General features: G+C 42.3%; 1 protein-coding gene across 2 annotated transcripts in view; it reads left to right on the top strand.

Annotated features, from left to right (window-relative positions):
* Positions 1-9362: 9362 nt before the first annotated feature.
* ROBO1 (roundabout guidance receptor 1) overlaps positions 9363-25530 on the top strand; it is a 573037-nt gene continuing 556869 nt past the window's right edge. For both annotated transcript variants that reach the window (XM_083611370.1, XM_083611369.1), the window contains exon 1: positions 9363-9644. The gene's annotated coding sequence lies outside the window, so the exon portion shown is untranslated. The remainder of the gene's footprint in view (positions 9645-25530) is intronic.

Here is a 25530-nt window from a genome sequence, read left to right as displayed (position 1 = left end):
TATGCACATTTACTTGAGAGAAAGCACCACAAATCTTAGTAGTGCTGGCTTCTGATTATGTAGGTTCCACTTGTAAAACAAATTTATCTTCAGCCAGTTAAAATGCAACCTCCAGCTTTTAATTATAAATGCAAACAATCCTGCAAAGAACTGTTATCAATGGAACTGCTAGCATGAAGTAGGAGCCTCATCAGTGGAAAAGAAAAACATGTCCAGCATTTGCTACTAGCTGTAGCCATAATTTATGGACAGGGGTTGATATGAGATTGAGCAGCTGCATGGTATTCTGCATGATCCTTGACACAAGACACTTCTAAGATTATTTTCAATTAAGCACAGCTCTTTGCTGTAAACATCAGTTCACCATTAAGTATCAAACTTTTTGTCTTTATTTGATTTTTAAAGATCGGACAGGCTACCCTTCTTCCTATTCTTTATCTTACTGGATTCCCAGTGTTGTCTTTGTTTTCATTACATATATTTTTATTATTGGAGGAAATGGTTTCACATTGAATACAAAACACAGTACACAATTATATATATGCGCACAATAATGTTTGCACAACTTCCACTAGTTTCAATAGGGAATGTAAAAGAGAACTTCCCACTGGCTTTTTCGTTAAGGTGTTAGAGATAAATTTAAAACTAGGTTCAGGGACTTGAGTTGGTTTTCTTTTTCAATGTTTAATGATTTATTTGCTCTGCTTGAATCAAGCTATTATCCATGCAGCGATAATTGATCAAGCAATTGTGTTTTAATTGTCTTAACAGAATGACTCAGTGATTCATTCCTCTTTGTTTTGTTTCACTAGAAAGTCATAATCTTTGCTCAGATGGTTAACTGCCCACCCACTTTGTCTATTAAACCAATCTGCCAGCTTTGGTTTATTAATCCCTATTGAACAGTCTAATGTGACAGTTCCCCTATACTTGGCTACTGTCTACTTCTACTACACTAAATCTGTACATTTTCAAACATATCTAAGGCTTTATAGTTTCATGAAAAATGACAATATAATTTATTTCTAACTGGCCACACTATTTTGCTTTTACAGTGATGAGTACAGTGGTGTATCTGATTAGCAATCAGTGACTGGAGATAAAATTTAGCAGACATCATTTTTACAATAGAGGTAATCAATACAAATGAAATATTATCATTTTTTCTACCATTACTAATCTTACCACATATGTAGCAGGCAGTTAATGAAGACTCAAATCATGGAAATAATATTAAAATTCCATTGTAAGGTTCAAAATGAACAGAAAATTTGATTTATGAAGAAAACTTCTTTGGTCAGAGATTTTGAATAGCAACCTTCCCAATACCTGAATTGTTTTATTCCATAATCTATTTTATCTTACTAGCCCATTAACAATGCAGTCCTATGCATGTCTACTCAGAAGTGTTCCACACTAGGTTCAATGGAGCTTACTCCCAGGTTAAGTGTGTATATGGCAGGGATGAGAAACAGCTGAGGGTCACTTTCCCTTCTGGGCATCCTTCAAAGGGTCACATGTCAGTGGTGGGTAGGGCCAGAGTCATAAGTGGGCAAGCAATGAATGTGAATTTTACCTTTATTTAGTAAGTTGATTTCTGTCTACACACACAAACCTACCTCTCCATACTTCACCCAGGAAAGCAAGAAGCATTATCAGAGTTCAAGGACACATGCAAGAGGCAAGAATACTCAAGAAAGCTGCAAAGCAGGACTTATATGGGGTGTGGGCTGGGAAGAGGGAATGTGACCTGGAACCCAAGGGCCGGATAGAGAGATCTAAAGAGCTGCATTTGGCTCTCAAGGTCCCCCACACCTGGTGTATGGGACTGAGCCCATACTGCAGACCTTTGAGTATTCAATACAATGGGAATAATGAGCATATTCCACATAAATTCGCTGTTCTGTAGGGTTTTTTGTTTGTTTTTGTCTTACTAGGCCCATAGCTGAAACCCAGAATGTACCAGTCACCATACAGCAACTTCTAGTATGGCTGTAGCATGTAGGGCGTGTTGAATTTTTAAACTTTCAAATTCCAAAAATGAGGGGGCTGGCCGTGGTGAGCAGAAAGCTTCCAGACAAAGCCACCCAGGACACCACTCTGCAGGTACAGCTTGATAAACTGTGCAAATAGCAGTTCACCAGGAACTCTAAAAAAGAGAATTATTTACACCTGGCAGTTGCTCAGGCAAGGGACCTTGATGCTCAGCTCCACTCCAAAAAGGTTGAATTGGTAACATCCTTGTGCGGAAAACAAAGCCTCGAGAAAGATTTTCAAGAGTCAGAGTAACAAAACATCTCTCTCAAGAAAAGGATGAGTGATTCCAAAAGACATTGGGGAAAACAGATATGGAAAACAAAATGAAAACTCAAAAGGAACAAAATGGCATTTCTAAAGAACCTTCATGATGATGAGCTAAAGAACAAGAAGCAAAATTACAAGAGCAGGATACAGTTTCACCATCACCAGGAATTTGAGAGTAAACCATTGAATGCTTTCAAAGAGCTCAGAAAGGAACAAGAACAACAGGTTCAGGAATATGAATATCAGGTGGAGCAAAACTGCAATGCCAAAATGGAAAACATTCACCTTTCTGTGGCAAAGCAGAATGATATTGCCAATTCTGCTCAGAAAGAACTTGGACAAAGAAAATTATGAGTTTATTCTCAGATGTCACAAAATGCTACATTGGAAGCCATGAAGGGAGATCTGGAGACTAGAATAAGGGAGCTGGAGAACACCATTGTCTATGGCCGAGACTCATCAAAGTGATACATAGCTGAAAAGAGAAATTGTAGAAATGCAGTGGCATATCCCTTGCAGATGACCATAGTGCATAGCAGTGCACTGCTATCCATAGCAGTGACCAGAGGAGAAATAACCATAGGGAGGAGCACTGAGAGAATATACACCATGGCGCATCTGCACACAACCAGGTGCCTTCCTCTGCCCCAGCTACAACAAAACATTGTTGAACGGTTTCTTTAAATATTAAGGTTCGTTATTGTTTCACAAGATGTGTATATCTTTAAAGGCCTGAGCAAATAACATGATCTAGTTTTACGGCTGTGAAGCAGAATGGCAGGTGCTGTTAGGTTGTGGTAATTAAGTTGTGTCAGCAATTGGGTATGGTATATAGGGAGCAGCATGTAGCTCTCTCAGTACCCTGGTGAATGGGTCATACTTATGGGTATAATGTAATTTAGTGTAAAAGGAGTTTTTGTTTTTGTTACTTTTGGTTACTTTTGTGTTTCTTGAATGTGTGGTCTCCCCAGCACGCCTTCTGCAGCACAACTAATGTCCAAAATAACCAACAAACATGTCTCTGGTGAAAAAAAGGAAGTGGACACTTGCAAAACAGCAAGCCCACAATACACATTTCAGCATACTTCATCTTCAGGAAATATTCCCATAGATAGAAGATATAGACAATGAAGTAAAATTAATCAAAATTAAAAACAAGTCTGTTCAGGACCAGTCGCTAAGTGGTCGGCTGGTAAGAAGGCAGCATAGAAACCAGTCTGACATAATATACCCGTTTTTTACTCTAGTTACCCTTAAGGTTGGTCAACTAGTTACAATCTAGGGTCTTGCAAAAAGTTTAAGCCCAGGTTCTGGTGTGCTTGTTTGGAAATCCCTGAAGTCTTAGGGAGCTGGAGAGAACATTAGGATTATGCTCCTTGACTCTATTGGAAAACAAACTGCAGGTGGAAAGGTGACTTATGTAGAGAGAGGAAAGGGAGAAATGGAGGCTGATACGGAGGGGGGGGTGGATAGATCATCATAGTCAGCAAAATGAAAGTCAGAGCTACCCATGGGCATTTATGTTAGGGGACAGGCTTCATGTTAGGGGGGGCAGAACCTCAGATAGTTAAGTATTTTTATTGATTTACTTGCTTGGGGGGCAGTTGCCCCCCCGGCCCCCCCTTGGCTATGCCCATGAAGCTATCCCACAATATTGTCAAGAGAAGATGATGACCATCTGTAGAAGCTTCTTTCAACCAAAATGGTACTCTACCATCTTCCAAGAACTCTTTAGGATGCATAAGCTTGAGGAATGAAAGCCTTATCAGACGTAAGAATATATCCCCAGATGGTGTAAGTTGCATTGTGTCACAATGCGTCTCACCTTGAGCAGAGGTAATCAAACTAGAAGAGTGTGCCTTCACACTCCTTGATGAACAAAACTACACATGAGGCCTGAAAAGGCAAATCACAAAGGACTCCCATAGGTATAATGTTAGGATATTGATGGATGGCAGATTATATCTCCTGAACACTTATCATCTTGATGTAGTTTTTCAAAGTCTTAGGAGACTCTTAGTTTTCCAGCCTGCAGTGAAATTCTGTAACTTCATTCAGTGCTGGGCAGTATTGTTGAACTGAATGGCAAGACCCTGCTTAATGAGGAGGCTTCTAAAAACCTTCTAATTCCACCTAAAATGGCCTGCTCCAAAGAGACAGTCAGCAGAGGTCTCTGTCTACTGATCAAGGCACACACACACACTTCACCCCTCCACTTGAAAAAGGGTTTAATTTTGTTCTCATGGCAGGGTGCTGGGGTACTTTAGTCCTCCTTGATAGCTTGGTAAACAACACAACATGTATGCATAATTAAGGGAGGAGAGCCTTTAATTCATTAACACCTAGTAGTAAAGTGGTGCTATCACTTTAATTTTGTTGTGGCATGGCTGCAATGTAGTCCGTTAGTCTGATTTATGAAAGCTGTCTGTATGGGAAGATATTGGGCTTGTGATGGACATTCAAAAGACAGTAGTGGGGAGTGGAGATGTTAATACCTTTCTTCACCCTATCTATCATCCCAAGCCAGTTCAAAGTCTTCAGTAGAATGCAGAATAATTCTGCCTTGCTCAGACCACACCTGGTCTGTGTCCAGTTCTGGGAACCACAATTTAAGAAGGATATTGACAAGCCAGAAGATGTGCCGAATACAGCAACCTAAGGCTCTGGAAACCAAGCTTTATGAGGAATGGTTGAAGGAGCTGGATGTGTTTAGCCTGGAAAAGAGGAGACTGAAAGGAAATATAAAGGACTGTCACATGGAAGATGGAACAAGCTTGTTTTCTCTTGCTCTGGAGGATAGGACTCAAACCAATGGCTTCAAGTTACAAGAAAGGAGATTCTGACACATCAGGAAGAGCCTTCTGACAGTAAGAGCTGTTTGACAGTGGATCAGACTCCCTCAGGAGGTTGTGGACTCCTCCTTCATTGGAGGTTTTTAAGCAGGGGTTGGAAGGCCATCTGCCATGGATGCTTTAATGAAGATTCCTGCTTGCAGGAGGTTGGACTAGATGACCCTTGGGATCCCTTCCAACTCTATGATTCTAACAGAAATTCCAGGTGTGTTTGTGAACAAGAACACTTTTCTGAAGTGCACATTTATCATAGCTGGATGGGTTGCATTTTAAAGCTCGGGGTTTGGTTAGGGCTTCGGCATTCTGTTAAAAATAAGGATGTACTTGTTGCTACAACTGTCAGTGTTACAACAGGTTTATTTTAATATGCTATTTCCCCTGCAAGGATTTATTTCAGATGGGTTTCTTAATCACCAAATATTTTAAAATAGTTATTTAATCTTAAATACTATTAATACCACTCTTCACCTCCAGTGTGTTAGCAGACCTAAATATATAATTTTGGTACTTCCCAATATTCAGAATGTTATATAGGAATAAGCTGGCTTTGAAATTTATGTGGGGCTCTATTTAATAGAGGGGGTGATCTGCTGAACCACTTGCTTTATATTAAATACAGTTAATGATTGTTTTGGCAAGCCATAATATTATACTCTCTCTTATTTCAAAGAAATGAAGCAACCAAAAGAGTTGGGTGGGCATTCCTTATGCAAGTTTTATCATGCTGTATTTCAGCAAACTCTAGACCTCTTCACTTCTGTGTAACAAGATTTCTTAATAAAAAAAAGCAAAATATAATAATATCTAAACCCAAAAGTTTTAAACAACCCCAGTGTTATTAAGCCATCAGTAATATAAAACTATTCCTGCCCAATATTGAAAGTGTACTTTTACAATGCAGCAGAAGCACATCTGAGAGTGCATAAGAATCATGCAAATGCCACTGGAAATAGGTAAGTCTACAAGGCTTTTTGAAAGGATTACAGACCTCATGAATCCCAGCCAGCAGGCCCAATGGTCAAGGATGACAAATGTTGTAACACAAAACATCAGGAGGGCACCAGGTTGGAGAAGGCTGCAATGCAGTACTCCTATTGCTGTTTGTTGCAAGGCAGCTGGGCTGTGTAGTCTTTGGAGTCCAGGAATGCCTGAGATTTGCCAGAGCTGAGAGAAATCATCTCAGTGCTTCCACAGTGCTGCAGGGTTCAAAAGAGTTGTGGACTGGGTCCTTCGCCTTTTACTGCACTGAAGCCAGGATAGAATTTTAAAATGCTATAAAACTGCAGTTGTAAATACACACACTCTCTCTCCCTCCCTCCCTCCCTCCCTCTCCCCCCCCTCTCTCTCACACACACACACAGTCTGTCTTCAGTTGGATTTATCACTAAGATATTTTAAACTGATACTTTTCTTCCACTAACTTCGTATTCTTATTGATACTGTGCAATGTTTTACATGTTAAAGATCCAAAGATGGTTTCAAATCTTACCATTTATCAAGTCTAACTCATATTATGAAATCAGTGAACTAAAATGAAAATATAAAGTAAACCTAGTAATGAATGGCACATGATTATTTATGGCTGCTAAATTATGCATTATAAATTACTCTTTAACTTGTAGGCTAGTAATCACTTCACTTATTCATTTCGATAAATAATCCTATGAGATAAGTCAGGCTAGTCAAACATGAGGCACCCATACATTACACAGATGCCAGCTATGTACTGTAACCCTCACATGCTTTATAAACCTTTCGCTTTTGCAATATTTGGAAGTCTGGAAAAAGCTAGAGAATTATCAACCACCATGCAAACAGCAATATGTGGACTTGACTTTGCCAGGCCCAAATTATATGACTGCATACCACAGATAGGATACTGGAAAGTAGATTATAAGGGCTTTTTGTGCTTTATGCATGGCCCAGGCATATCAGTGTTCATCCAGTGTTTACCTTCATAAATGCAACATGAAAGGAGGAGATGACCATTTCTAAACACTTGAGGTCATGCAATGAAAACATGCTGATAAGCTGAGATTTCTCTCAGCTGCCTATCCATGACAAGTTTTTGCATATATGCATCTCCCCTTCACACTTTATGAATAATATCTAACTTGGACATTGAAATCAATGGGCTTCAATGAGTTTACTCTGTGCCTGACTAACACAGCAGAGCACTCTGTTTAACATGGCAAACAGCAGTAATCTGCTGTTTAAGAGAGTTTCCTTTAGCAGAGAACTTTCAGACTCATTCATTTGCTTCATCCCAACAGTAATCAGCAAGAGAAAAATTCTTATTTCCTATGTTATCGAAAGGATAGTCAATGTGTTGCCCTCCAGACATATTTTGACTTTTGTTTCTATCAGTCCCAACCAACATGGCCAGTGTTCAGCGACAATAGCACCTGTAATCCAAAACATCTGGAGGTCACCAGGTTGGCCACCGCCCTTTTATTACAATAGTTAGTCCTGTGAAAAAATGAAGGGAAAGGGCATTTAAAAAAACCAACAACAACACTTGTCCAAGTTAAAATAGTGAGTCATTGCCAGAGCAGGATTTTTTAATAGCCACGTTTTCTAGACCAAGACTTATTTCAATTAGATTATCAACTTGAAATGATTGTTTGCTTCCAGAGGGGTAGTCTTGTTAGTCTGTTGCAGCTCAAAAACAACAAAGATTTTTGTGGCACCTTAAAGACAAACTGATATACAGTGGTACCTCGAATTACAAACGCCTCAGGTTACAAACTCTGCTAACCTGGAAGAGTTACCTCGAGTTGAGAACTTTGCCCCAGGATGAGAACGAAAATAGTGTGCAGGCGGCACAGCAGCAACAAGAGGCCCCATTAGCGAAAGCACGCCTCTAGTTAAAAACAGTTTCAGGTTAAGAAGGGACCTCCGGAACAAATTAAGTTCGTAACTAGAGGTACCACTGTAATACACATTTCCATGTGATAATTTTTCAAACCAAACCAAGGAATCTGTTATAACTTAACACACAGTAACAATATTACCTTAAGAACAACTGGACAGTCGTTTTATCTAGCAGCTATGTGATTATTTGCACAGGAGTGTTTAGGCATTTAATCTATGGGTGCTTCCCACATTCCTTTTGCTTTTCACCACCCAGAAAACTTCACATGACCTAAAGTGAAGCAAACCCTAATGAGAACGCATTTGAAACGAGTTCTTCTAATTAATACTTCAATTTGGTAATGAGTCAATTTGGAAAATGACTGCTTTCTGCAAGAGGAAAATTTGGGTGTATTAGGAAAAACTAGTGCACCAACTGTTATACAAAACAGCACAGTGGCAAATGGGATCATGCATTAAGGTTACTGACTCCATCACAAAGCTACAATTTTTAGCAAAATGCCAAGCCCTGCAGCAGCAGCAGCAGGCTTCAGTAACGCTGCATTTGAAGCTCTACCATCACCTTCTGACAGCGGTGCTGTGTGAGAGCACTTAAACTGTATTGTTGAGGGCAAAGTGGGAGCAACACTACTGATCATCTTTTTACACTTCCTGACATTTTTGGCCAAGACCAGGAGAAATGTGTGGGAGCACCAGGTAGAAGTAATTTTTCCAACAAGGGAAAAGAGAACTGGAGCCCGGCTGCTCTTCTTTCTTTGCCAGGGCCGGATCCCATAAAACTGTTACTCCACTGGTGCAAGCCAGCTGTCATTGCTTCAATGGTCTCTTTCTGGCAGTTTGGTATCACCAGGAGCTTTGCTTTGAAGAAGAAGAAAAAAGGAAGTCCTCTGGCTCAGAATCACTAGAGCTCAGTTTTAAATGTGTTTAAGGCTCGGGGGAGCCAAGGAGTAATTTGGAGAGTGAATCCAAGATCTTTCCAGGAACCCTCCGCTACCCATCTGAGCATTCTTCGCAAAAGTTGTTAGTTTTAGCATCTCACCCCTTTCCCCGCAACAATCCAGCACAAAGCAGCTGAAAACGGGAAAGGTGTGCACTGCCTTCTCCGGCATCTCTGCTGAATGTGGGTTTTATTCTGTTAAACCTCAGCAACACGTACCACCACAGCAGAGGTAACGAATCAATTCCAGGAGGGTTGCCCCCCTCCTTCGCCTCTCGTCTCCCCCTCCTCCCATTCATGGCTCCTCCAAAGCCGCTTGCAAATTGCTGCTTTGTAGTTTCCCTGCGATGGAGCAGTAGGACCCAGGGGCCTGCCTCAGCCACCAATAGAAGCTCATACTTGGATCTATTTGTATGCAATGCCTTCTGCTCTGCGCATTAATGGTAATACAGATAACGGGTCTGAAAGAATTCTCTTCTGAAGAAGGATTTGGTTTTCCGGAGTCCTGATACTGGGGAAGAGATCCAGTTTCATCCCTCTTTTCGAGTGAAAAGTCCTCTTGAATAGCTTGCCTGCTTGAACTCAACAGAAGGTCTCTGTATATGTTAAGGAAAGTTGCAAGGATTCTTTGAACCATGGAGCTGCTAGTTTTCTGACATCTTCCTTATCTCAGAGGGGTAAGTGCCTCAAGTTAACCAACCGATGGATTTTTACCCGTCCACAAGTGTCATGTTTTCTTTCCTTTTTTAAAAAGAGAGGGGGGCGAGGGAGGGAAGCGATGCTGTATTGCAGTTATTCTGGATTTGAAACGGACAGGGTTCGTTTTAGGTGGTGGATCTATTTAGAGTGTTTCTTTTCTTTTCTTTTTTAAAAAGCAACTGGCAGAGCGATTAAAAGATGAAATCCCAATGCCAATCTAACAAGTTTCTCTGATGCTCCCTTTATTGTCTGCTAAAGTTCTCGGATTACGAAGGGTAGGACTGCTATCAGGGCTAAGGAAGAAGTTGGAAAGCATCCCGGGCATGGGTTCAAAGGCACACGCTCTTTCTCTCTCTAAAGAGCAATTTTCACGTTGCATGGAGCAGCACAGGAAAAAAGGGGGGAGCCGTCCCTCCCCCACCCCCCCGCGCCTTGATTTATAGACTCAGTTGGGCTTGGAAAAGCAACTTTACAGAGTGATCATTTTTTTCTCTAGTAGAGCTTATTTGGTGGTGCAGGCAGGGACTTCCTGCTGCTGCTGTTTCTGAAGTGGGGTCTCGCCGTAGTACTTTGCAAATGCAGTTTTGAGTGTATGTGTCTCCGTCCCCTTCTACCTTCCCTTGGCTTCCTCTTTACGGCGAGGGGGAGTGAGAATACCGTGCATACTGAATGCCCTGCAAACTCTCCTCTCCCCGGCACTATATGCAGTTTGCGAAGGAAAGAAATTAACCCTTTAAGAACGTTTCACCTAACAGAAGACTTGTTCCTCCTCCCTTTCCTTCATAACCCTGGATTTTGTTTAAGAGTCAACCCCCTACAGCCCCATGGTAGCTGGGGGAAGCATATTGCAGGTGGGGAGCCGTGCAGCGTCTGCATTATGGATGAAAGGCTCCCTACCGCCGCTGCTGCGAGTAACTTCCCCCTCCTCCCTCTCCCCCTCTCTCTCTCTCTCTCTCTCTCTCTCTCTCTCTCTCTCTCTCTCTGCGAAGGACAGGGCGGCTACAGGGCGTGGAGTAGGACTGCGCCGAGAGGCGCTCTGCTGAGGCCGCCTCCGCCTAACACAATGGAAAGAGCCCCCTATAGGCTGGCGCCTGGCTACTGGATGGAAAGTGTGCGCGAGGCAGAGAGAGAGAGAGAGAGATTGGGGAGCTCGCCTGGTGGGCTGCTGCTGCCGCAGCTGCTTGTGCTGCTGCTGCAGTCAGTTGCCGCAGCCGTCAGTGCACCGTCTCTTCTGTCCGCTCACACACTCCCCCCCCCCCGCTGCGGCCACGACCTCTTTATTATTCGGGGAACGCAGGGAAAGAAATAGTTATATTGGTGGGACTCAAGAGAATGACGGGGCTGGGTGGGGGCAGAGGCAGAGAGACACTCTGACTGACGCGCTCTCGAAAGGCAAAGGAATGTGTGTGGCCACCGAGGGCTTGCCCTTTTCAGCCTCCTTCCCGCCTCGTCCGCAATCCTCGTGTGGGGAGAGAAAGGTAAATACACTGGCGCCCGCTTCGTTTTCCCCCGCGTGATCCCCTCCCGCTCCTCTCAGGTAAAAGTCCGTTTCCCCTGCTTGCGAGGGCTGCAGAGAACCGCTGAGGCGATGCAGCCCACGTTGTCTAAGGCTGCAGTTCGAACCGCGCTTTCCTTTAAGTCCCACTGAACGCTGTGGGGCTTCCTTCAGTGTATACAGGGTTGTGCTGTAGAACTATGTAATCCTAAACATGGATTTTTAAAATAATAATGATAAATAATTTAATTATTACATTTATATACTGCCCTTCCATCAAGAGATATCAGGGTGGTTCACAGGGTAAAGCACAAGGTAAAAAGCACAATAGTTAAAACAAAAACAACTGGAGAAGGCTGCCTGTTGGTTCAATAAATGCATACTCTCCAACTTTTTATGCCACGAAAGAGGGACACCCCCCCACACCCCATGCCACTACTGAACCCTGCCACCAGCTCCCTCCTGCCCCCCCCCAGCTTCTTACCTTTGTTGGCTCTTTTTCTGCCACCACTGTTGCCTCACCCGCCACCAGGAAGGTCAGTGCTGCCGTGGAGCCCGCCAAGTCACTGCCACTGTGAGGCCTGCCAGGTTGCCCATGAGTACAGAGTCCAAGCATGGATGTGTAACAAAGCTACCAAAGGCATTTTGCTGCCTGTGGTGGGTCAGCGCCAAACCCACCCAACTCAATGTTCATGCTGCTCAAGGCTGGTGAAGTTATCCTGACGCCTGAGGTGGAAAATCCAACAAGTGCCTCTCTCCCTCTCTGCCAGTAAGAGTTCAATAGGGATAATAAACCAGATAACTGCTGTCGGGGTTACATTCCAGACCCCCACACTCATAAGTGAAATAGTATAGAAAGTGGGGGACACCATCTGCAAAGTCTTCAAACACCTGTTTTCTGCTGTCTGGCTCCTCCCCCTTTCCCTCCACACAACTCTCTTCAACTAGAGTTGAAGTTCTGGCGCTGACAGGAGGCTGTGAGAAAGTGGTTATGGTGGTGCCACCTCTCATTGTCCTCAACCACACACTACCTGGCGGCATCCCGCTGGTATACATGATTCCACATCTTACGGCGCAGACCATTAAGCCAACAGGTCCAAAGTCTGGTCAGGCCAGGTCCTGCCTCTGCAGCTGATCTAGGGGTCAGGGCACCTAGAGGTCAGTCCCACAAAACACAGTCCCAAAGAGCTCCCTGGGACATCCAAGCCATGGTCCACCCAAGGTGGGAAGTTGAGCAGACATATCACCTCAGCTCTGCATGCTAATTGCAGCATCTGGGCTTGATGAGGCATGTGAGCCTCACCTGCTCCAAGCCTACTCCAGCTGAGGAATCACACACTTCTTCCCAGAGCTAACAAGTCCCACCTGGCCAGCTAATGAGCTGGACTATGGGCCCTTGCCCGTCTCAGCGTCCTGGAGCACCCTGCCTGCTGCTTCCTACACCTCAGAGCCTGCCATGTGAGACACGTCCTTGTGCGCTGGACCCTGATCCCTCAACATCCTCCTTCACTCTGTGAGTACTTTCTACACAACCTCTCCTCCATCCCCAGCTTGCCCCCCCCTGTGTCTCAGTCAGTGGCGTAGCGTGGGTTGTCAGCACCCGGGGCAAGGCAAGTAATTTGCGCCCCCTAACCCGTGGATTTGCGCCCCCTAACCCGTGGATTTGCGCCCCCTAACCCATGGATTTGCCCTAACCCCAGATGTTGCGCCCGGTGCGGCCCGCCCCCCCTGCACCCCCCACGCTACGCCACTGGTCTCAGTTACCCCTCACCAGGATCCTCTTCCTCCTTTTCCTCCTCCCTGTAGTCCTGCCAGTTCATGACACTTGTGTCAGTTGTCAGGCAGGGAGGTTCAGCAGCCCACACAAAGCCCCGCTGTGCCGCAGGTATCTTTCAGGTTTCTTCTCTGTCACTCATGTCCTCTTTGGGCTCTGGGGAGGGTCTGCATCTGAGTCACCAGGACTCTCCAGCTATCTCCCACCATTTCCTTGTATGATTCTATTTATTTAATAAACTCCCAGCACTGTGCATATACACAGTTGCATGCAAGCAGAACACACGTAAGGGTGTGTGCGCGCCTGTATTTGTATATGATAATAACAGCATTTTTAGAAAAGAATTCAAACAAGCTCTGTGTCATGGAAAGTGATCAGAATTCATAAACATGGTTTCAGAAATAGGATTTCAATGTTACTTTTATGGCAGGGAGCTGAATTGTTTCTGAGAAAGTGAACTCATTGACATGTGTAGCCATTACTATTTTGTGGACTCACCCATATTTGTGAGCTGTGAATGCTGAAAACATGGATGTTAAGAAGCTGCCTTATGCTGTGTCATGTTCTGGGTCTTGTTTTCTGTTTTCTGTTCTGACTGCTAGAAGCTTTCTGGGGTCTCAGGTGGATATTTAGTTAGGGATGACGCTTTGATGTCACCTGGAACCTTGTGTATGAAAAACATATGTTGTACAACTGAGCCTAGCTTCCCTGAATCAAAAACACACACACTTTCCAGAAGGGGGTTAGTTCACTCAATTATGCCAAAGTATCTTATGGTTTAAAAATGCTCTATCCATTTTCATTACTATTATTAGTCAATTCATTTAATTAAAATGGTTCCACAGGAAGCATTCATTGTGGCTGCTTTGTACAGTTCATGTAGACTAATATGTTGCAGAATAATGCACTTGCAATAAAACAGCTGCTAACAGATAATTTTTCAAAAGATGTTGATAATGATGTGTACTTGAATGTGTCAAGACATTAGTAGGTACCACAAAACACCACACACATGAAGAAGCGGTTTTAGAACATGAGGAATATACTGGAAAGTGTCTGCTAATACTTTATTTAAAGCAAAGATGATATATTTTGTTGCATTGATTTGCTGTATCCTGATGCTTCTGCATTGGTTATGTTTAAAGAACAGACAGCAGCAATGTTAATATTTGAACTGGTCTCACATTAGTATAGTCTCACTGAATTCAGTGAATGCTTGTAAGTGTATCCTGGAATCACTCAAAGGAATTCACCCCACCCTCATCTGGCTGGGTGTCCCCAGCAACTCTGGGCAGCTTCCAACAGAATATTAAAATACAATAGCCTATTAAATATTAAAAGCTTCCCTAAATAGAGCTGCCTTCAGATGTCTTCTAAAAGTCTGGTGGTTGTTTTTCTCTTTGACTTCTGGTGGGAGGGCGTTCCGCAGGGCTGGTGCCACTACCGAGAAGGCCCTCTGCCTGGTTCCCTGTAACTTGGCTTCTCACAGCAAGGGAACCGCCAGAAGGCCCTTGGCGCCAGACCTCGGTGTCTGGGCAGAACGATGGGGGTGGAGACGCTCCTTCAGGTATACTGGACCGAGGTCATCTAGGGCTTTAAAGGTCACAATTCAACACTTTGAATTGTGCTTCTACAAAAAACTTGCTAAGCAGTGTTGGAAAGTGGGTTGGGGTTGGGTTCAGACTTCAAAAATATATTTCTCATATAGCCTGCGATACAAATCTCCTAGTCTCTGGATTGGATTCAGTAAAGGCATCATTCTTCTTGCTTCTCCTGGTTCAGCCAGCCTCCTGTGGCTGCCACCCCCAGAATGACACTTGCACCACTCTACCAGCACATATCTACCACTTCCTCCCACTTCCCAAATATGCCAACATACAGGTGGCTTGCCAGTGGTATCCCTACTTGAAGAGACTAACAGAAGGCCCCAAAATGGGGCATTCCAGGGATATGACTGAACCAGACCAGGATCCACTAGCCATCAAGTTGCTCTCACAGCTGGTGCTGGCTGGTACCAGACATGACCTGAACCTAATTGCTGCACCAGACTGAAGCTGGCCCAATCTGCCTGCTCCCACCTTCCACTGCTGCTGCCATGAGTGGCTAAGCTGTAGATAGCGCAGTAGCTCCACTATTTCACAGAGCCTTGGCAGTGGCAACAAGCAACATGAATTGTTCTGTCAGTTTCCAGCAAAAGGAAATCAAATGTTTAGCGCATCTGCACAAGCTTCTGGAACTTCTGAGGAGGTTGCAGAATGTACACTGCTAATGAACTCAAGTGGGAGTTCATCCCTTGTAAGCCACAGTGTGAACAAGGGGCCTTTGGTGTTAGAACAGACAGATGATGATAATGTCTCACTGGGGCTAGAGTTTCTGCTCAACCTGTCTCTAAGAAAGGTGAAGGTTAAGCCCACTGGAAGGAGAGTGGATTTTAACCAAAGAAACAACTTGTGGTGACATCTATTCAACCATTGTGTTGTTCATAGTAAAGTTGGTTTTTATCACAAGTCCCCCCCCCCCCCCGCTAATAGAACACATTTCTCTTAGTGCTGATATACTAGAAGTTATTCTGAGAAAATTGATTGCATCTTGCCTTATAGTCCTGGATATTGGCTTCCAGAGATTTCACATGAGTGCTGTATGGCAGAACAGAACCCTGTGGGTTTTTATAACACAAGCGGCCAAATAGAGATCCACCAATGCTTCCCTCTGGTGATGGTACTGGAGAAAGGAGTTGAACCACCACCAAATGATGTCCCCATGTCCCAATTTGTGGTCAATTGTATCAAAAGCTGCTGAAAGATTGAGTTGGGTCAACAGGGTGGCTCTTGACCTTCCTTTTTCTGATAAAGTTCATCAGTCAGGACAACCAAAGCTGTTTCATTGCCAAAATACAGCTTGGAAGTCGAATTGAAATTAGTCTACATAATTAGTTCCATCCAGGCACTTCTGCAGCTGAGCAGCAAGCACCCTCTCAATCCTGTTTCCCATTCCTTATTGGTCTTATTTGTTGTATATTACATTATATTATTTGCTTTAAAACTTAAGCCATTATTTTAAGCAGTAATTCAAGTTATCCAAATAATCATCCCAAAAGGTTGTTTTCATTATATGAATTGCATTCCACAGTTCATCTAAAATTCTGGTTTGAAATAGTTTCAACCCTTGAGGAAACTATTTTCAAAGTGAACTTCATTTTCAGAATGCAGGTTTTGAAACAGTTGGTGGCCTTTTCCCACCCTTAACTGGGAAGACTTGGTGCATATAATACTGGAGAGGGAAGGCAGCTGAGGCTTTCCCCATCTTTGAGCTTCACACCAGGAAACTGTTCAGCTGTTTAAGTTCTGCCTGTATGTAACCCTGTTATTTTCCAAGAACTTGATGTCTGTTAAAAAGAAAAGGGAAAGGTTACAAGCCTTAGGAGACCTAACTTTGCCACAGAAATGCAGTTATACCTCTATGAAGGGGCAGGTGGAAGCATAGGTATGCTTTAAACGTGGTGGTTTTTCCAATGAATTTAACTTCCGAAGGTCTTCATCTCCTTCTTCCAATACCTAAATTCTGTGTCACCTAAATTACTAAGTGATCACCATGATTGTTGACACAGCCAGCCAAAACAAAGTGGATTTGTCTGAAAAATAGACACTTGTGATTCACCACCTACATTGTGGGGACTTTGCAGGTCTCTGTTCCTGGGAGGAACAGCTTTCAACTGCAAGTATCTAGGTGAAAATGCACAGATGAGTGTGATTGGTTGGGTGCAAAAAAGTCACACTTAGCAGCCTTTCTGACTAGTTCACTGTCAATTACCCTGAAGTCTGCAGGGTGCTTGCAATGGAAAAAGAGGAAAGGTCACCTATAGGCTGTACTCATCCCACTCCATTCTCATTATCTATGGCTCCTAAAGCTTCCATAGGAATACCAAGAAGGTAAAACTTCAAATCTCACTGAACAGCAATGTTGCAGTACATTCTGAGTTGGCAGGCTTATGATGGGAGGGAAGAAGTGAGTGGTGGAGGAAGAATGCTCTGTGTTTTTATGTTGTTTTCTCAGCTGTCATTTTTTAAAAAAATCCTCCCCATTGGAAACAATAGGAAGGGAATGGAGCCATACCCATTCCAGAGTATGGCTAAATTCACTCTCCCTGGTTTGGGTTAGAGGGCCAGGACAGCTTTGGACCCAAGCCACTTGTATGCTGTGACATGTTCCCTTTGGGGTTCAGCCAACATTAGTTGGGGCAGTGTCTCAGAGACGCCAGCTGTGGTAGAGAGGGATGTTCCTAGGTCATGAATCTGACCTTGCCTATGGTCCTTGGAATGTCCTTCCAGGGACCATAGGACTAAACCCTAAAATAAGTTCTGAAGTCCTATTCCAAATATCTCCTGAACCATGAATTCACTGGGTTTAAGCATATGACTTTCTGTCTTAGCATACAAGAGGTAAACTGTACTACTGTCACATTGGTTTTTTAGGGAGACTGTGCAGGTATATAAAGTTCAAAATGTAAGTGTGAAAATATTTGAAAATATTTGAAAATATTTGATTATATTAATTGTGCTACCTAAAGTAAAAAAGAAGCCAAGAGCATGTTTAGCAGTTGTAGGATTGTACACTAGTTTTAAAAAGGCACCGGTGATTTAAAAGGAAGAACAGTTGTGAAATCATTGTGTTATCTATACTGACGTAAATGAAAAATCTTTGACTAAATTATTCCACTTTTCCAAATTTGGAACATGAATAAATGTGGCAGTCAATTACTTTGGCAGCATTTCCTAGTCCGTACCAGAGGTGTTATTGATTGGTTTCAATTAATGTATGCCAGCAAGTAAATTAACATAGCACCTGAGGCATAATTCTCTAGTGGATCATGTACACTGACTTTTCACCATTCCTGCTGTTTTGACTCCTGTTGAGAATATTGCTAGGAGGTATTGTGTTTTTAGTCTGGACGTGAACATTACCCATGGCTGTAATGACAGGTCATTTGCAGCAAACCCATGTTTCACTGCAGACTTGTCTCTTTAAGTGACAACTTATCAATGGCAATTCAATTAGTCTTAAAGAGTCTGAGATACATTTTACTTTCTGTGGTGCCAACTTTATTTTTGCATTTCTAATTCCACTGTAATTTGGATTTTTCTACACACGCAAACACACATACATTTTCATGTATACCAAGAAAAATGTAAATAGTATATTATTATAATGCAAATACTATATTTGATTTCTTTGCTCTTGATTTGTCCCTTAATCACGTGATCCATTGTGAAATGTTGAAGGGATAGCTTAACAGCATGAATTTTCTTTAAGCATTGGTATGATTTACAACTGCAAGCTCCTTTAGTACCCTTGGGTGCATCTCATCAGGCCCTGGAGATTTGAATTCAAGTAGCTAGGTGTTCCCTTACTAACTCTCTTCCTATCTTGGGCTACAGCTTCCTCCTTGCATTGTTTATTCTGATATCCAGATTCACCACTGTTTTCCTTTTGGATGATGACAGAGGCAAAGTAGGTGTTGAGCAGTTGTTCATTGTCTTTGTCACCCAATAGCATTTCTCTATCTTCTCCACACTACTTGCTTGTTTTTCCTCTTGCTTTGAACATAGCAAAAAACAACAACCCAATATTTGTCTAGCAATGGAGAGTGCCAAGGAAGGCACCACCAAAATTCCAAAGCCAGGGGGTCACTGCTGAAAAGGTTCTTTCCTCAGTATCTACCTGTGTGTGTGTTTGCATTTGCCCTTTCTCTAGCCAAGCATTTAAACTTGGTATGTAGTGTTCTGAAATCCTTCCAACACTATTATTTATTGTGATGTTAGGCACTGGTAAAGAATTGGTGTAGTATTTGGGACAAGATGATGAAGAGTTGTTCTTTGCTACAATAAGCGACCACCCATAATTTTACTCTCCCTACCTTATCATGACAGGTAACTTATGACTGAAAGCATTGCCCTAAAAGTATTGAGTCAGCACTACAAGAACCAATATAGCAGTGTGCATTGTGACAGGGTGAAAATCTCTGCATGGATGTGCTGATGCTCATGATATTTCAGATGGAAAATATGTCATTTTAGATGTATCTTCTCTTGCATCCCTCTTTTCCAAGAACCAGTCTCATTGATTGGTTTAAAGTTGTAGGACTAACTTCAAATGGTGATAAAGGCACATGTTCCACATTCAGAAGGTCCCAGGTTCAATACTTGGCATCTCCAGACATAGGAATGTCCCCTGCTTGAAATCTACTTTCTGTATTTCTTGCCGTTTTTCTACTTTCCTTAAAATAAGTAAGTGAAATTATTAAAAGTTACTAGAGTGGCCACCAGATATTTTTCCAGTTTTGATTTCCGGATAGAATGAGCAGTATTTTAGTTAAGCCAAATTTAGCAACAAGCAAATCAGATAGAAACTGGAAATTGTGTATTGATTTCACCCCCACCCTTAATTCTGCTCAGTTCCATTCATTCTCTTGGCTGCTGGTTTTATGAAATATCCAAGGAAGTTAATTGTAAGCTTCATCTTGGTGTTCAGGCAACAGATTAAACCCCCCATTTCCAAATGGGTTTTAAATCAATTGTGCTTTTTTAGCTTTTTTAGATTTTATTCATTTTTCTCCATTTTTAAGATTTTATTGTGAACTGCTGAGACAGGGCTGCTGTGAGCAGTATATAATTAGTAAATATATGCCACATATGTGAGTCTACCTGTCAGAAAATATGCATTGATTTTTGCATTTTGGCAAGGTATGCTGTCAAAATGGAGGAACAAATTTTGGAACTGCTAGAAGTTTAAGTTTTAGCTTAACTCTATTATTCATCCAAGACTAATGCTTCTTACTGTGAAGTTCTAAGCATGTCTACTCTACACAGAAATAAGCCCCATTGAGTATAATCTAATATATAAGTACATGCATAGGACTGTTGCCCAAATGTTGCTTTTAGTTGCTCTGTCAAGAACTGTTGAAGATTTATATCCTACATTTTTGATATAAAATGTATGTGATTTTTTAAAAAAACTGAATTATTGTTTTCTGAACTTAGTTTTAAACTATGCTGTGTCTTTAGAAACATTACAACATGTTTAAAATCATATCCAGATCATAACTGCCATTATGGGAAAATTATTATCCCTAAAGAATTTCTTCCACAGTAGAAAGAAATGATGAACCAAACACAGCAAGAAAAGAAAAAAAAATACTGACTGCAATCGTGACTGATGTATGATTACATAGCTTTAATGGGACAAATGGCAAGAAAAATGACAAAGTGTAGTGACATCCCATTTGTGTCTGCTTCAAATAATACCTGGATACGCTAATGTTATGTTTTATGGTTATTTATCCCCTGACACTATTTAACACCACCCACCACCAATTTTCAAGACAAATGTGTTAAAAGCATTTTTATTTCCCTGCTATGAAAATGTGCTTTTTATAAATTTAGTTCCCAGGTCAATGGGAAGAAACTAAGATTTTGTAGCTTTTGAAAGGCCCATATTATTTACAGAGTTTAAAATGTCATAAAGCAGCTTGAAGCACTGTAGGGAATCTTCAGTAATTGGAAAAATGTTTTCATACTAATGTTTGGATTGCTGGAATGTGGGCTATTGGTACATTTGGTGATAATAAACATGTATTTGCTTAAGTATTATTTCAGCATTGGCTTTTTAAAAAGGTACTTTGGTCAGTGTGCATAATGACATTTTAATGCACTTAAGGCATAGGCATCCTCCCTAATTACAGCTTATAGTTTGAACAGAATGTTAAGAGAGCAACTAGGTTTCAAGAAAATATGAGGAAAAGGTGGAACAGATTCAGTATAGTTCTGTCTGCTGAAGCCAAACTATCACTAGCATGACATCATTTCTGAGACCTTGATTCATTCTAAATTTTTACCTTGGTGTATAAAGGATCCTTATGACAACATAAATGGAGTCACTTATAATGGACTACAGATTGTTTTCTTTTATGTCTTTGAGTTTAGATTTGTTAGAATGAACTCTGGCAAAGTTACAGTGTTGAATTTCAGACTACCGTATTTTTTGCCCTATAGGACGCACTTTTTCCCCTCCAAAAATGAAGGGGAAATGTGTGTGCGTCCTATGGGGCGAATGCAGGCTTTCGCTGAAGCCTGGAGAGCAAGAGGGGTTGGTGCGCACCGGCCCCTCTCGCTCTCCAGGCTTCAGGAAGCTATCCCCCCAACCCAGCAAGCTCCGGGAGCGATGGCGAGGTTGCGCGCAACTTCACCATCGCTCTCGGACCCGTTCTGGGGACTGGGGTTGGGGGAAGCTCGGGCTTCCCCCGCCCCCAGCCCCGCAAGCTCCGGGAGCGATGGTGAGGTTGCGCAACCTCGCCTTCGCTCCCGGACCCCCAGCCCCGAGGCTAAAAACGAAGCCAGGACAGCAAGCGGGATCCATCCCGCTCGCTGTCGTGGCTTCTTTGCTCTTTGGGGCTGGGGAGGGGGAAAATATTTTTTTCCCCCTTTATTCCCCCCCCCCAAAAAAATAAGTGCGTCCTATGGGCCGGTGTGCCCTATAGGGCAAAAAATACGGTAATTAAAAGTCCATCTAAACTAAACAGACTGCATGACATGATGGAAAGTAAAAAGTTAAAGAGCCAGGCATATCTCCTGTCGATGAAAGTTCCATATCTGGGATGTGGCCACACAAAAAAGGTGTTTTCATGCATCCTAGCTAAGCTTGCATCAGCTTGTGTTGGCACAGAAAAGTTCCACTTCATCATGTCAGGTGCATAATTGGTGTCTAATTATGTTATAATGATAAATCACAAGACAATCATAAACTTATTACTAGGAAGTCAAATAATATAGATGTCATTCTTCTAGGAGCATTTTTTTTATTTGTATGGTTTTTATCAAAGTATGATGGATACTTACTATATGAGGTTAGACCATTTAGCTTGGGAAACCCAAGTGCAAATTTCTACTTGCTATAAGATTTACCTTGACAAAAATTGCTGTATCTAATTATAATGAGGCTTTTTTGTTTGTTTTTTTAAGAGAAAATGTTCAGAGAAGCTGTGCTGGCCAGACAATAAAACTAGTGATTGAATCAAACAGCATAAGCTAGTTAATACTTCTGTCATCTTCAACTGCAACCTAACGTTAATATGGGTTCTGTGGTGTGAAGGAGGTGGACAGAGAAAAGTATTTCTCCCTCTCTTAAAATACTAGGACATTTCCCCCATGAAATTGATTGGCAGTAGATTCAGGACAGATAACATAAAGTATTTCCTCACATAATGCATGATTTATTAATTCTGATAATGCCACATAATGTGTATTACCCAAATTAATAATAGGTCTATTAGTAAAAAGTGCTATGTGTAGGGCTGTTTTGCTCCCCGTTTGCAATGCCATTTGTAGAGGCTAAATTGGGGAGGAGCCCAGTTTTTGAAGGGACTGTGAAGATTTCAGCATTGTTTAGGTGAAAAAATCACAGCCTTCCTACCCATTCATCTAAACAAATGTTGCTGGATTCCAACCTCCATCATCCCTGACCACTGGCCATGCTGGCTGGGACTGATAGTAGAAACATCTGCAGGGCTCATCTTAGCTACCTTGATAAAGTGTTTCTATTCTGAACACAACATCTCAGTGCTGTTTGCACACATTCTATAGAAAGTGCAGTTAGAGCAAGTCAGCAAGTACAAGTGGAACAGCCATTAATACCAGTCTAACTGGCTAGGTGGGTATTTAGCTAGCTAGCTAGTCAATATGTTGCTTCCCATAAGCCCCGCTCCCAACACACTGAGATCCCATAATTCTCAGACTTCTTAAAGATTTCTGCCATTTTCAAAGACCACTTCTGGACTGTCACTATTCGGCAGGTGGGATTCAATCACATATTGACAAATTCAGGTATTAAAGTACATTTGGCACTCTTGTTGAACAAACCTATTCCCCTCTCTACAAAAAACTTAGATGGGAGCATGTACTGCAGTTGGAAGCAACAGCATCTAAGCTCCCTGCAATTAAATCAGAATAAATGTTCAATAAACAGGTTGTCTGGAAGCAACTAAACGGAACAGTGAAATATAGAAGCATGTCTGTTTATTTTAAAAACCCTATGTTTTGGAAAGGCATACAATTTAAAAATCATTACAGAAGACAACGTTAACACTTTTTTAGATTGCTCGTTAGCCATCAATGATCATTTAATCAATACTGGCCAGATGGAAGTGACATCAAAACTGCATAGCTAGTAATGTAGGTGGAGTATTGACATTTAAACAAATGCTTTAAAACAATGTGATTACTCTTCTAGATTGTATAGTAAGAATACCTGTGTGTTTGAACTTTTAAAAAAGTAAACTGATGAACTGTTTTCATAGATATTATAGAAAAATAGGACTGAGGGATTTGTTACCTGGCTCAGGTACTTGTTACCTGAGCCAAAGTAACACTCAAGTATTTCATTCAGGTGTGGGGAATTTAGGTTCACATTCCTGCTTGGCTGTGAAGTTCACTGGATAGCCTTGAGCAAATAACTTTCTCCTAGTCCAACATATCCCATGGTGTTAGAGGGTTTTTTTCTTCTGGTGGCAGATGACAGAACCACGAGACGTGTGTAAAACACTTATTACAGCTATACAAAAACAACAAACACAAAGCACGTGTGTGTTCTCTCTCTGCAGGCAAATTCAAACTGCAACTTTTCCTCCTTTTGTACTCATCACCAGCTGTACCTAATCAGCCTAGAAAACCGCACCCAGAACTCACAGAAAAGGTTCTTAAAGTTACAATCATCTTTTCTGTTTCTTTGCAGAATACCTCCTAACACATGATTTATTGTAAGACTTAAAACATTTAAAACTCATTGGTAGATGGGGAAAGGAATAATAATAATAATAATAATAATAATAATAATAATAATAATTTATACCCCACCCATCTGGCGGGGTTTCCCCAGCCACTCTGGGGAACAGGGCCGCCTTCAGTTGTCTTTTAAAAGTAAAATAGTTGCTTATTGCCTTGACATCTGCTGGGAGGGCGTTCTACAGGGCAGGTGGCACTACCAAGAAGGCCCTCTGCCTGGTTGCCTGTAACCTCACTTCTCGCAGCGAGGGAACTGCCAGAAGGCCCTCGGCGCTGGACCTCAGTGTCCTGGCTGGACGATGGGGGGGGGGTAGATGCTCCTTCAGGTATACAGGACCGAGGCCGTTTAGGGCTTTAAAGGTTAGCACCAACACTTTGAATTTTGCTCAGAAACGTACTGGGAGCCAATGAAGATCTTTCAGGAGTGGTGTTATATGGTCTCGGCGGCCACTCCCAGTCACCAATCTAGTTGCCGCATTCTAGGTTAATTGCAGTTTCCGAGTCGCCTTCAAAGGTAGCCCTACATAGAGAGCACTGCAGTAGTCCAAGTGGGAAATAACTAGCGCATGCATCACTCTGGCGAGACAGTCTGCGAGCAGGTAGGGTCTCAGCCTGCGTACCAGATGGAGCTGGTAGACAGCTGCCCTGGACACAGAATTGACCTGTGCCCCCATGGACAGCTGTGAGTCCAAAATGACTCCCAGGCTGTTCACCTGGTCCTTCAGAGGCACAGTTACCCCATTCAGTATCAGGGAGTCCTCCACACCAGCCCACCCCCTGTTCCCCCAAGAACAGTACTTCTGTTTTGTCAGGATTCAACCTCAATCGTTAGCCACCATCCATCCTCCAACTGCCTCCAGACACTCACACAGGAAGAGATAATGCAGGTTTCTTCTAAATTACGGAATCATGTGGCAGTTTTGTGTTTTGTTTTTGAATATGTTACTCTTAATTGCTTTTGTGTCACCATACTTAGGAATAAGAAATATAGGTAACTACATTGGGTCCTTGAGGGTGTTGCATCTCAAGGACTGTTGAATCTGAGTGGTTTCTGGGGAGTTTCTGGTTAACATGGCTGGTGTTTCGTCAATGTAGCCTAAAGAATCTGCGTCACGAGTAGACAACATCAGCACCCTGGTAAATTTCTAGGATGTGGGTGATTGACAAACCCTGGTTCACCAGGTACCTGGGAGCAATGAATCAGAAGGAGTGATGGCTGGGGCATAACTGGGTCAAAACTCAAACTGCATCTTATTGAATGCAGGTGTGATGTTTTATAGCGTAAATAGCAGTAGTGTTGGCAACAGAAAATGCTTCTCTGCCACTGTTGCAGCTTCACAGTACTAACCATAGGAATTACAAGCAACTCAGGACCTTTTGTAGCTTAGCCACCAGGGCATGTTCAAGAATCCTCTGAAATCTTGGAAGAATCTTTCTCATCCCCTGTGACCAAAATTGGTTGTTACAGAACAGGCAAAATAGTAGGTGGCCAGGGAGTCGATATATATGCTTACAGTCAACTTGAATGAGAAATATACTCCACAGATTACAGAGGAGCACACACACACACACACACACCTCATAACAACCTGTACACTCAAAGCTTTGAACCTTTATAAGGCGTGATATTAGAGCATTAAAACTAAATCGGCACTCAAACTTATGCTTCCTTAGGACAAGGTTCCAGAACAGGTGCACCACAACCCCAAAGGCTCTATTTCTGGTCAACTGCCTGCTCAACTTTTTTGAGGTGGAGAACTAAG

The sequence above is a fragment of the Podarcis filfolensis genome (genome assembly GCF_964270895.1).
Source record: "Podarcis filfolensis genome assembly, chromosome: 4".
Lineage (NCBI taxonomy): Eukaryota > Metazoa > Chordata > Lepidosauria > Squamata > Lacertidae > Podarcis > Podarcis filfolensis.
Note: the sequence above shows the minus strand (reverse complement) of the source record. Positions and strands in the feature narration are given on the sequence as shown.